This window comes from Vicugna pacos, chromosome 11 (genome assembly GCF_048564905.1).
Source record: "Vicugna pacos chromosome 11, VicPac4, whole genome shotgun sequence".
In the NCBI taxonomy this organism is placed as follows: domain Eukaryota; kingdom Metazoa; phylum Chordata; class Mammalia; order Artiodactyla; family Camelidae; genus Vicugna; species Vicugna pacos.
In genome coordinates, this window is record NC_132997.1 from 38285981 (window position 1) to 38297713 (window position 11733).

At 45.3% G+C, this 11733-nt stretch overlaps 1 protein-coding gene across 1 annotated transcript in view; it reads right to left on the reverse strand.

Moving 5' to 3' along the window:
* The window catches only part of WDFY4 (WDFY family member 4), a 269557-nt gene extending 258631 nt beyond the window's left edge, over positions 1–10926 (reverse strand). The window contains exon 1 of the mRNA XM_072971154.1: positions 10817–10926. The gene's annotated coding sequence lies outside the window, so the exon portion shown is untranslated. The remainder of the gene's footprint in view (positions 1–10816) is intronic.
* Between the last annotated feature and the right edge of the window lie 807 nt (positions 10927–11733).

Sequence of the window (11733 nt, forward strand, 5' to 3'; positions counted from 1 at the left end):
ATTCAGGTGGTTCTGGGAGGTGAACAATCAAACCTCCAGCTTGAAACCTGCCCTCCAGGAGAAGGCATTCCTGAACTCAGTTGTCCTAAACATTGACATGCATCAGCATTGCCTGAGGAAATTACTAAAACTGAGACCTTCCGATTCAAGAGGTCTGGGATGAAGCCCAGGAATTTGTGTCCCTAACAAGTCTCTTAATGATGCCAAGGCAGCTGTTTCAGGGACCACATTTTGGGTACCACTGCCTGAAGAGATGCCTTGATTCAGAAGACTTTTGGAGGCAGAGATGTGTTGTTACCTAGGTTTTACCTAGTGTTACTGCAAGTCCTGACTGCCCCTCCTCCCTACCCCCAGACACTGGACCAAGAGAAGAAACCTGAAAAATGCTGGTGAGAGAATGAAGTAGCTACCCCACTATACCCCTCTCCCCGGACAGCCCCAAGTCAGGAGGAGAAGCCTCGAGGCTGGAGCGCAGCCTTACTGAGGGCCTGTACTCCAGGCATTGTGCACACGCTCTCTGGTCCACACAATGACCCCATAGGCTGGATGCAGGGATGCTGTTTTCAGATGAAGAGACTGAGGCTTAGAAGTGGAAGCTGGCCACTTGCTGAGGCCTGGGGCTGTCTGCCTCCAAAGCCTTTCCTGGGTGGTCCAGCACCTCAAAGACCATCCTCTTCCCTGTCTACCCTGTAAGGAAAGTCCTTGCCCATATCGAGAAGTTCAGGAATTCCCCTGAAGACTCAGATGGAGACTCGATTGGCAGGAACCAGGCAGGTTGGGCAACCCCTCCCATCACCTGCAACACTTCCTTTTTTCTGACTCCAGTCCGTGCACTCCTGGTCAGAACACACCTCTGCGGTTTTTGCAACAGCAACCGAATATAGGAACCCACAGTGTCCTAGGGAGGAGACCCAGTTTCATATCTTGGTATGTGTGTCAACTTCCACGTTGCCAAAAATGGCCAGGGAGCAGTTCCCCTGGCCAGACCCTCAAAGCTTATCTGCAACTGAGCTATCACTGTCAGCACAAAGACAGGGGCTGGTGACAGCATAGCTAACAAGAAGCCCAGCCCCCATAATCGGGAGCCTCCCCAGTGAGGGAGTTAATTGGTGGCTCGGCCTCCACTGGAACATAAGGAAATGGTGCTTAAATAAAACCAACTGTGGGGAATAAGGGGTATAGCTCAGTGGTAGAGGGCACACTTAGCATGCACCAGGTCGTAGGTTCAATCCCCAGTTCCTCTATTAACCAAAAAAAAAAAAAAAAAAAGAAAGAAAGAAAGAAAGAAAAGAATGTATGTATTTTTTAAAAAGGAAAGATGTGGAAAAAAAAGAAACCAGCTGTAATTGAGTGGATATCTACTAACAGGGCCATCAGTGTTCTCTAATCTTACAAAACTTGTAAAGGACATATGATCATGCCCAGTATACAGATGGGAAAAGCAAGACTCAGAGAAATTGAGATTCAGAGAAAATAGGTAACTTATTTGCAATCAAACTGCTAATAAGTATCACAATAAAAGTCAACCGCAGACTCTTCTGCCTCTAATGCCCGCCCCTGCCCCCTTCCAACACTCTAGGTTGGCTTGACACAGTGGTAAAAGGTGGTAAAAACAGACCTCGGGGGCACCTTGGGTACAAGCTGGAAACTAGTTTCTGCAGGGATCTGACCCCTGGCTGTAGGAGGTCTAGCCCCAGCTCTGCCATCTGGCCCCCTCACATCGCAGGCAAGCAGGCCTGGGGCAGGACCCTGTGGTGTCACCATCCCCTCCTAGGAAGAGATGCTCTCTGGGAGCCACGAGGTCAAGGGTTCATCAGCCTGGGCACAAGGTGGGCACCGGCTGGCCAGTCACTCCTGGGCTGACACCAGCAGCACACCGCGCATTAATCACTCACCCTCCAGGCTAGTCCCCAGAGCTGCCCTGGACTTGAAAGCTCACAATTGAGACAGCAGAGAGACGAGCGAGGAAGCAGACAGAGTTGGGTAGGAGCTGGGCAGGGATATACCTGGCTGTGGGGCACAGAGGAGGCTCACGGCTCAGCCTGGTAGGGGCAGGGTGGACTGGAAGGGCTTCTCAGAAAAGATGGTGCAGGGGATGGTACTGAGAATACTCCAGGTAGCATGTGGGGGACATGGGTGGGGTTCAAAGAGGCTGCAGCACAGGGAGCAGGGAACGGGGTAGGGGTGTCTACAGTGGAAGGACCATGAATGCCCATAATGGACATGGCCTTTGCTCCATGCAGTGTCTTGGGCTTATCTGTGTGGCTCTCAGCAGGGAGCATCACGGTGGATCACGGAGACCCTCTGTTAGATGTGGACCTGCCCAGCGGGCCAACCCCTACCCCTAGGTGCTCACAGCCTTCGGGGGAGAGGAGGCAGGAAAAAGGATGCTACAAAAGGATGCTGGAGCAGGAATCCAGCACTAAGGGGGCAGAGGGAAGGAGCTGGTTATTGAGGGTGAGATGGGGTGGGGTGAGAGTGGGAGACAGAAAGAGCAGCTTCACAGAAGCAGGGGCTTTGGAGAGGGAGCCAGAGGGAAGGGGAGTAAGACTGTGGACAGGCCAGAGAGAATTGCTCCCAGGGGAAGGACACTCAAAGGGACAAGAGAGGTGAGGCTGAACCACAGGTAGTTTTGTGCCACTGGGAGGGAGGCAGGAGGGGAGTAGGATGGAGAGCATGGACGGAGGCCAAGTCATGAAGGCCCCCAGATGCTGCACCTCCAGTGGGGTCTGGCCAAACCACCCACTCACTCATATGCTGACCCTTTGCCTTTACTCAAGCATCTCCTCTGCCTGCGATGCTCCGCCCTCGGCTCTATGCATCCTAATCCTGCCGCCTTCCAAACACAGTTCCTGGCTGCCCCCTGGGCACACGCTTCTCTGATGGCCCAAGCAAGAAATAACTCTTCTCTCCAACTTCCAAACTCCTCCCACCACTGGGCCATTCTGTGATTGGGAAGCAGTCACCCTCAGCGGGTGACAGCACTTCCCGGTCTATAATGCTGCACACACACCTGATCTCACCTAGTCGTCACACCAGGGAGGGCAGAATTAAGATCCCCTCCCCCACTCCCATCCTGTCCCACAACACAGATGAAAAGGGCAGCCTGGGAGTGAAAGTCACTGTGAGCACACGTGACTTGTGGAGTCACGCAAGATAAAAGTCCACAGTTTGCAATCCCCAAATTTATTGCTGTTACTCAGTACCTTTTGCCTGTAACTGTGGCACTCATCGCTTTCCTTGTGCTATCATTGTTTATAAACGCACTTTATCTCTCGCATTTCTGTATGTCTTCAATCCGGAGTTTTTAGCAATAGAAAATGCTACAATTATTTAATTAATGTTGGGGGTGTTAAATACACAGATCAAAAAAATTAGACAATTCAGACATCTTAAATTGTGTGCAGAAAGAAGTTTTTCTTGGAAAGAAATGGTATTTTAGACGGGTGATGGGGGGGTCCCTTTTCACAAGGGGAAGCAGTAGAATCACTCTGCAGGGTAACTTCCCCTCTCATTCTTTCCCCAGTCCCAAGAAGGAGCCACTGACCGGTATGGGTTACCCTCGTAGGGTGTATGTATTATTTGCATAGTGAAATGCTTCCTGGAGACAGGCACATGAAAGGGAAAACTCAAATAAAATAACAGGACTCTGTTCTGATTCGTTGGGTTTCTTCCTTTTGAATGTCTGGACACTTGCCCACCCCGACTGTCCTGGCTCTTTTCTCCCTCTTGGCTCCCCTCAAAGGTGGTGGTGGCCGCCCTGTGCAGCTGCTGCGCATGCGCTGGGTGCCCGTTCCCTGGGAGCCTCAGGCACCTGCGCAGGAGAGGGAAGCCCTGTTGCCCAGTCTTCCCCATCTTGGGCTGTGGCACCGTAATTATCGCTGCCTTCCATTCGCTTCTAAAGGACAAGCATTCAAGACAATGGACATAGAGCTGCAGGGTCAATAAGCCCCTTTGTAACACTTGTCTTCCAACCCCCTACCCCTCCGCCGGGGACACCTGCTTTTTGCACCTGGGGCCACTCTCAGTATCATCTGGTCCACAATCAGAGACCAGGGGAAAGCCCTGTGGGCTTACTTCACTTCTGATATGCTCTGATCACTCCAGAACACAGTTTCTTTTTATGTGCATATCTTTTTTCAATCTTTTACTGTATATCTCTTTATATTTTGTGCATATCCTTTAAAGCTGCTATTGGAGTGCTACTTGGGCAATTGTCTTACTATTATATTGAAAATACAAAAACCAACATGTGTTTCCTGCTCTTTTTTTTTTTTTGCATACGACTTTTCACACCCAAGCATATTTTACTTTTAATTGATGTATAAAGTACTAATATATTAATCGTCCATCATCATGCCATAAATATAGTGTATGTTGCTCTTTTCCTTAAATTATCAGATTTAGTGACCAAGAAGCATCCTCTTGGTCAGCAGTCCATAATTGCCTCTTTTACTCCCTAACAATGGGATGCTCAGGGTGTCTTCACGTTGTCATGGGTAATGCTGAGAGAAAGGAATTCCTGCACCATCTTTTTATTTGTGGTGAATTATCTATGAAGATGAATTCTCAGAAGAAGGATTAACCATTGGCCAACAAGGAAGAGCAGTTTTCACACTTTTGCCAAATGTTGACTATTCCCCTCCAGAAGTGTTTCCTCAAGTTTTGGTGGCAGTGTTCCTAATGCAAAGCACGCAGGCTTTAACATCAGATGGAACTAGGCTCAAATCCCAGCCAAGGCACTTAATGTCTGAGGGCAGAGGACCTTATCTCTTTGAGCCTCCATTTTTCTCATCTGTAAAATCGGAGAGATGAAACTGATCTCACTGAGGGGATTAAATAGGATTGTAAATACCAGTGCCCTCCTACCCAGTGTCTGGCTTATTGTAAATACTAAGTCCATTCTTCTTACCCTCCATATGTCTTTCTTCTTGGAATTGTTTGGGACAAGTGGCTTTTTACTTCTCTATTTCCCGTCCTTCTGGAACCATATGCCCCATGATAGCTTTAGCTCTGGAACCAGAAGTATCATTTCTCTGAAGAGTGTTGCCCAGCAGAAATATAAAACAAGCCACATATGTAATTTTAAATTTGGATGCAGCCACATTTTAAAAAGTAAAAATACATAGGTTATATTCGTTAAATCTATTTATGTAACTAGATTTTAAATATATTTTATTTAACCCAATATATCCAAGATATTTTCATTTCAATAGGTAATCAGTATTTTCAGTATTAACGAGGTGAGATCTTTGACATGTCTTTTATTGTTAATATCTTTGAAATCTGATGTGCATTTTACAACTTACAGGACATCTCAGTTCAGACTGGCTACTTTTCAGGGATGGCTGCAGGCTATTGCATTGGATAACACAGGTCTGGAATTTGAGACTTAAGCATTTACCAGGTGCAAAGGACTTAGACTTGTGGCCTGGAGACATAATTTTGGATGCAAGTTCAGGTGCATTTTGATGGTTTGCAGCCCTTGTAGGGAGACAACAAAAGCAAAGCCCTAGTTGTAAATAAAGTGGATGTGAGCTCTGAAGTGTAGCTCAAGGAACTCTGAAGAGCACATCTTCCCCCTTCCCTTCCTGCACAAACTATCTCCCCTCCTGAAACCGAGTCCCCCTAAAACTGAGTTCCTCTGTGGAATTTATTATGAATGACCTCTCTATATCTAAAACTTTATTCCCTTTCTTGTCCCACACCTGTTCCCCTCAGGAGTGAGCAGTAACGAAAGAAAGGGGGGATTGAATCCAAGCAGGACCCTGCAGGGTTTTCCTGGGTTAAGACAACAACAGCAACAACAACAGCAAAACACACCCTCCGTGTCTCTCATGTCTTATTTATAGGGGGTAAAAGGTTTTAGTCTCCTTGGCCTTCTTTGAGTTCCAAAGAGCGGGCTCAAGCAGTTAACAGTCAGGACAGTAGAGTCACAGGACTCTGTTCCTCTTGAGGGGATATAGAGTAACAATCTGATGCGTATCTCTGGGTCGTTCTGCAGAAACTAAGATCCCCACACGGGTGGAGGATGATGACTGCATGCTGATCATAGCACATAGACCCCAGACTGGCTGGAACCAGACGGTTGATGATTGAGATTCCCAAAACATCACTCCACTACTAACCAATCCCAATTAGGTCCACAAGCTGATCATGCATCCTTTGGACCCTCTCCCCTTTACCCTTTTTGCCTTTAAAAACCTTGCGTCCTGGCCAGCAGCAAGAAGCATTTGAGACGAGTCTAGATCTCCCATCTGCCAAGTTGGCACCTCCTCGATTAACACACCTTTCTCTGCTCCGGACTCCAACATTTTGGTTTATTTGGCCTCACTGTGGGTCTGGCTTGGGTTTGACAGCACTCCCTCCCCAAACCAAGGGGCCAAGCTGCCTTACTTGTCTACCATGAAGGCCACTTGTGAGCAGAGAGTGCCAAGAATTCTTTCCTCTATTTGATATTCTATAGGCATCTCCACCTTCATGTATGTTCAAACCAATATTCTGGATGATCACCACCTTGTAAATATGCTTTTTCTACCCTTGACCCAGCTCAGGGGACCCAGCTCAGTAAATGACAGTTCCATTCTCCTGTTGCTCTGGAGTCATCTTGAACCTCTCTCTCCTATATCCTATACTTAGATTATTATCAAATGCCTCTCAAAAAACACCCTGAATCTCACCACTCTGACCACCTCTCATTATCTCTACTACTATGACTTCGGGGCAAGCCATCACTACCTCTAGCCTGGACCCATTACAACAGCCTCTTAACTGATAGTCTTTCTTCTTTGTTTGTTACCCATAGAAAGTGATTTTTCTTTAAAATGGGAGCATACATCAGCAAGGGTCAAAAAAACGTATTTTTTAAAATAATTGCAATAATATCAAAATATAAGCCATTTAGGAATAAATCTAGGCAAAATATGCACAAATTTAATAAAGAAAATTATAAAATTTTATTTGAATACTTTAAGGAAGACCTATATAAATAAGGAGACAAACCATGTTCATGAACTGGAGGAATCGTTTTCATAAAGGTATCACTTTTCTCCAAATTATATTTGCTATAAAATCTGAACATAACTTTCTTGTTGAATCTGATAAGCTGATTCTGAAATTCATGTAAAGGAAGAAAGAACCAAGACTATCAAGACAGAATGAAAGAATAAAAAAAAAGAGGAGATTCTTTCCAGATTTCAAATTTTATTATAAGCCCCTAGTTAATAATATTATTTAGTGTTGGTATATAAGCAGCTCATACAACTCAGTAAGAAAAAAATAAACAACCCAATCCAAAAATGGGCAGAAGACCTAAACAAGCAATTCTCCAAGGAAGACATACAAATACCCAAGAGGCACATGAAAAAATGCTCAATATCACTAATTATCAGAGAAATTCAAATCAAAACTACAATGAGGTATCACCTCACACCAGTCAGAATGGCCATCATTCAAAAATCCACAAATGACAAATGCTGGAGAGGCTGTGGAGAAAAGGGAACCCTCCTACACTGCTGGTGGGAATGCAGTTTGGTGCAGCCACAGTGGAAAACAGTATGGAGATTCCTCAAAAGACTAGAAATAGACTTACCATATGACCCAGGAATCCCGCTCCTGGGCATATATCCAGAAGGAACCCTACTTCAGGATGACACCTGCGCCCCAATGTTCATAGCAGCACTATTTACAATAGCCAAGACATGGAAACAGCCTAAATGTCCATCAACAGATGACTGGATAAAGAAGGAGTGGTATATTTATACAATGAAATACTACTCAACCATAAAAACTGACAACATAACGCCATTTGCAGCAACATGGATGCTCCTAGGGAATGTCATTCTAAGTGAAGTAAGCCAGAAAGAGAAAGAAAAATACCATATGAGATTGCTCATAGGTGGAATCTTAAAAAAACCAAACAAAGCATAAATACAAAACAGAAATAGACTCACAGACACAGAATACGAACTTGTGGTTGCCAAGGGGGTAGGGTAGGGGGTGGGAAGAGATAGACTGGGATTTCAAAATTGTAGAATAGATAAACAAGATTATGCTGTATAGCACAGGGAAATATATCCAAGATCTTATGGTAGCTCACAGAGAAAAAAATGTGACAATGAATATATATATGTTCATGTATAACTGAAAAATTGTGTTCTACACTGGAATTTGACACAACATTGTAAAATGATTAGAAATCAATAAAAATGCTAAAAAATATATTATTTAGTGTTGGCAAAGAGATAAACAAACTGACAAAAGAGACAGCCCAGGAACAGACCCACTATACATGACAACTTGATTTACAACAGAGCTGTTGTAGATTAGTGGCTGAAAAATGCCCTTTTTGATTCATGGAGTGAAGACTCTTGGTTATCCATATAGGAAAAATAAAATAAAATAAAATATTACCCCCTTATCTCACACCACACAGAAAAATCATTTCTAGGTAGGACTAAAGACTTAAATATGGAAGGCAAATTATTTTTAAAATTTTAATCATGTAAGAGAATAATTTTATGAAATTAGGGTAGAGGAGAATCTCTCAGACAATGCATAACACGTACATATCATAAAGGAACGTATGGATAAATTAAGCTTATTTGAAATTAAGAAATTCAATCACTAATAGAAATCACAAGGACCATAAGGAGACAAGGCAGAAACAAGAGAAAAATATTTACAACATACATAAATAACAAAGAATTAACATCCAAATACGTACTGAATTACAGAAAACCAACAGGATAAAAGACAAATGCCTTCATAGAGAAAAAAAATGTTTGACCAGGAGAAAGAATTTAGAATGGTCAATGAGCATATAAAAAGACGTCCAACCTTAGTAATTCAGGAAATGCAGATTCAAAACATAGATGGCTTTTCATTTTTACGGAACTGGTAAAAATCAAAACTCCAACAGTATCAAATGTTGGTGAAGATGCGGTGCCACGGAAACTTTTACATATGCTGATGGGTGGGTAAAGTGGTACATCTGGTTTGGAAAAAGTTTGGAGATCATCCAGGAAGGCTAAAGATTTGTATACCCTACAACCCACCAATCCTACTTCTTGGGTTTATACCGTAGGAAATTCTTGCACACATGCCCCAGGATATAGGTACAAGGAGAGTCCTGGCAGCACTTGCAAGTGCCAGCAGCACCTGGCACCTTATAATACAAAAAAAAAAAAGTAGAAATATCTCAAGTGCCCACTGGCAGTATATTGGAGGAGTACACATAGGTATATTCATGTAACAGAATACTATACAGCCATAAACATGAATGAATTCAAAGCACATGCAACAATATGAAGGAATTTCAGAAACATAATTCTGAGCAAATTAAGCAAGTCTTAAAAGAATATTTAATTCCTATTTACAAAGCTAAAAACCATGCAAAACCAAAAAACACATATTTAGCCGTTTAAATAGACAAGGTCGAACTATACAGGAACAAGTAGGCCCAAAATTCAGGACAACCATTTTCTCCAAAGAAGGAGACAAGCACATAGACAACTTCAATGATGCTGATAATCTGTAAAAAAGAAAACACTAAGGTGGCTGCACACACAGGGCTCATGCCATTTTCATTCCTTATACGTATATACATTCTTCAAGTCCTGTTTTCTGTCCACTCAACATTTCAAAGCTTCCCAAGTCTGAGGGGCTACAGCGCAGGTCCTCACACTGCACAGGAAGACCCTTCCTGACCTGACCCCACCCCACCACTCTCTGGTCGGGTCACCTGGCACCCTCCTCCTCCTGGTCTGCCACTCTGGCCTCCTCCTCTGCACCTTGGCCTCCTCAGATCCGCCCCTCAAAGAACGCTTCTCAGAAATGGACACAGCTCAGGCCTTCCCTTCCTTCAGGTCTCCACTTAGAAGGCATGCGCCTTCTGGGGCCTCCTGACCCCTGCTCCCAGCCCTCTGAGCTCCAACCCTCTGGCACCCATGGCACCAAGCACCACCCACCCTGTGCACTGACCCTACTGTCTCAAACAGCACCTGGCAGGAACGGTCTCTCAATAAATATTCCTTGAACACTTCAAAGGATGACTATGCAGAAAATCAAATTAAAATGGAAACTTTCCCTGGAAACGGTAATACATGAAATTCTTAGTTGCCAGATCAGTTCCTCCCGCTTCAGAGAGGTTGGCCCAAAGGACTGGGGCAGCGTTCTACACGGTGCAATTTTAGGTGGGGAAAGAAGAGCTCATTCTCAAGCCAGGTGGTCCTGCTGATGCAGAAAATATTGACATTTCTCAAGTTTGATGTGATAATTCAGATGAGGAATGGGAGGCCCTCAGGGGGCACTTACTTACCAGCCCCCCCAGGAATGACCACAGGGCCAGGACAGAACCAGCTCTCTTGGTGACCCGTCGGAAGTGGCCCCCGCCACGTGGGGGCTGGGCAGGGGAATCTCACAGCCAACCCCCTCTCTCCATCCCTGGACAATGGGCACAGACAGGCCCAGGTCCAGCCTCTCCTAGGTGGGACAGGTTACTTTTCTTAGCAGAACCCTGAGAACAGGCTTGACCTAAGGAAGAGGTACAGTGCTTGAGCCTGCCCTGGCTTGGCACAACCCAACAGGAACAGACAGACACCCCGGCAGACCCAGACACTGGAGTGGCCCTGCACATGCTTCCTGCTCCTCATCTTACCTCCTCTCCCACATCCACGAACCCAGATCAGGCACTGGTGCTCACATGGACTCCCAAGCTCAGCTCTCCAGGAGGTGGCCAGTCGGCCTACCCTGGAAGATGGGACCCCCATGCTCACTTCTGGCCTGGCTTGGTGTGGCCAAGAGCAAAGTGACCTACCTGGAGTATGTCAGTCAGGGCCAGCAGACTTTGGATGGCATGGAAGCCCCCATCCCCAGCCACAACCCCTCCAGCTCAGGGGAAGAGGACCCAGCCCAGAACCTTCAGTCTTTAACAGCGTTTCACTATGAATCACTTGAGCTGGGTGTCTGCTCACTTCCTGGAGAAAGCAGAAGTGGAGAGTCTGCAGTTGCCTGATTCTGCCCACTTCCCGGCCATCAGCAGGGCTGCCTGAGTTCTAGTGGGTGACCTGGGCCCTGTAGAAAGGCCGCTTAGGGCAGCACAGTCAGGCAGTGCTGGGTGGGGGCCAAGGAGAAAGAGGGAAAGTTAATAAGAGTGGATGCAGAGTTCATCCCCGTGCTATTGGGCTGGACTTTGCCTCCTTTCCTGGGGCCCACCCTTCTCTCTGAGCCTTTGCTAAAATAAAGATAATAATGGTGTTTGGGTGAATTTAACTAGAGGTGTGTCTAAATACATCCATGGACACTGCATGGCTTCATCATCTTCTTCCCTGAGCTTCTGGGTCCAGAGGGAAGCTTCCCATCTGGATTTCTTCCTCCTCCATCCTCAGACCTAACTTGTACCACTGATCAAGGGAGTCTTTTAAAATCAGATGGCCAAGAGTGGGTAATATCAAAGTGATGTTAAAAGAAAAGCTAAAGTAATGAAATAAAGTTCTCTGGAATTCAGTATCAAGCTTCATATTTCTTTGGGTTTACTAGGTTGAATTGTTTCATATCCTCTATCCAAAGCATTATCCATGTAGGATCAGCCAGCATGTCCATTCAAACACAATAGCTCCCTGTGTCACATGAGGAAGAGCAGTGATTAACATGAATGCCTGATGCTTCAAGCTAGCTCATCACCTAAGAAATTATATATTGGGGAACAAAAACAAAATTAGGCAGAAGTTTTCT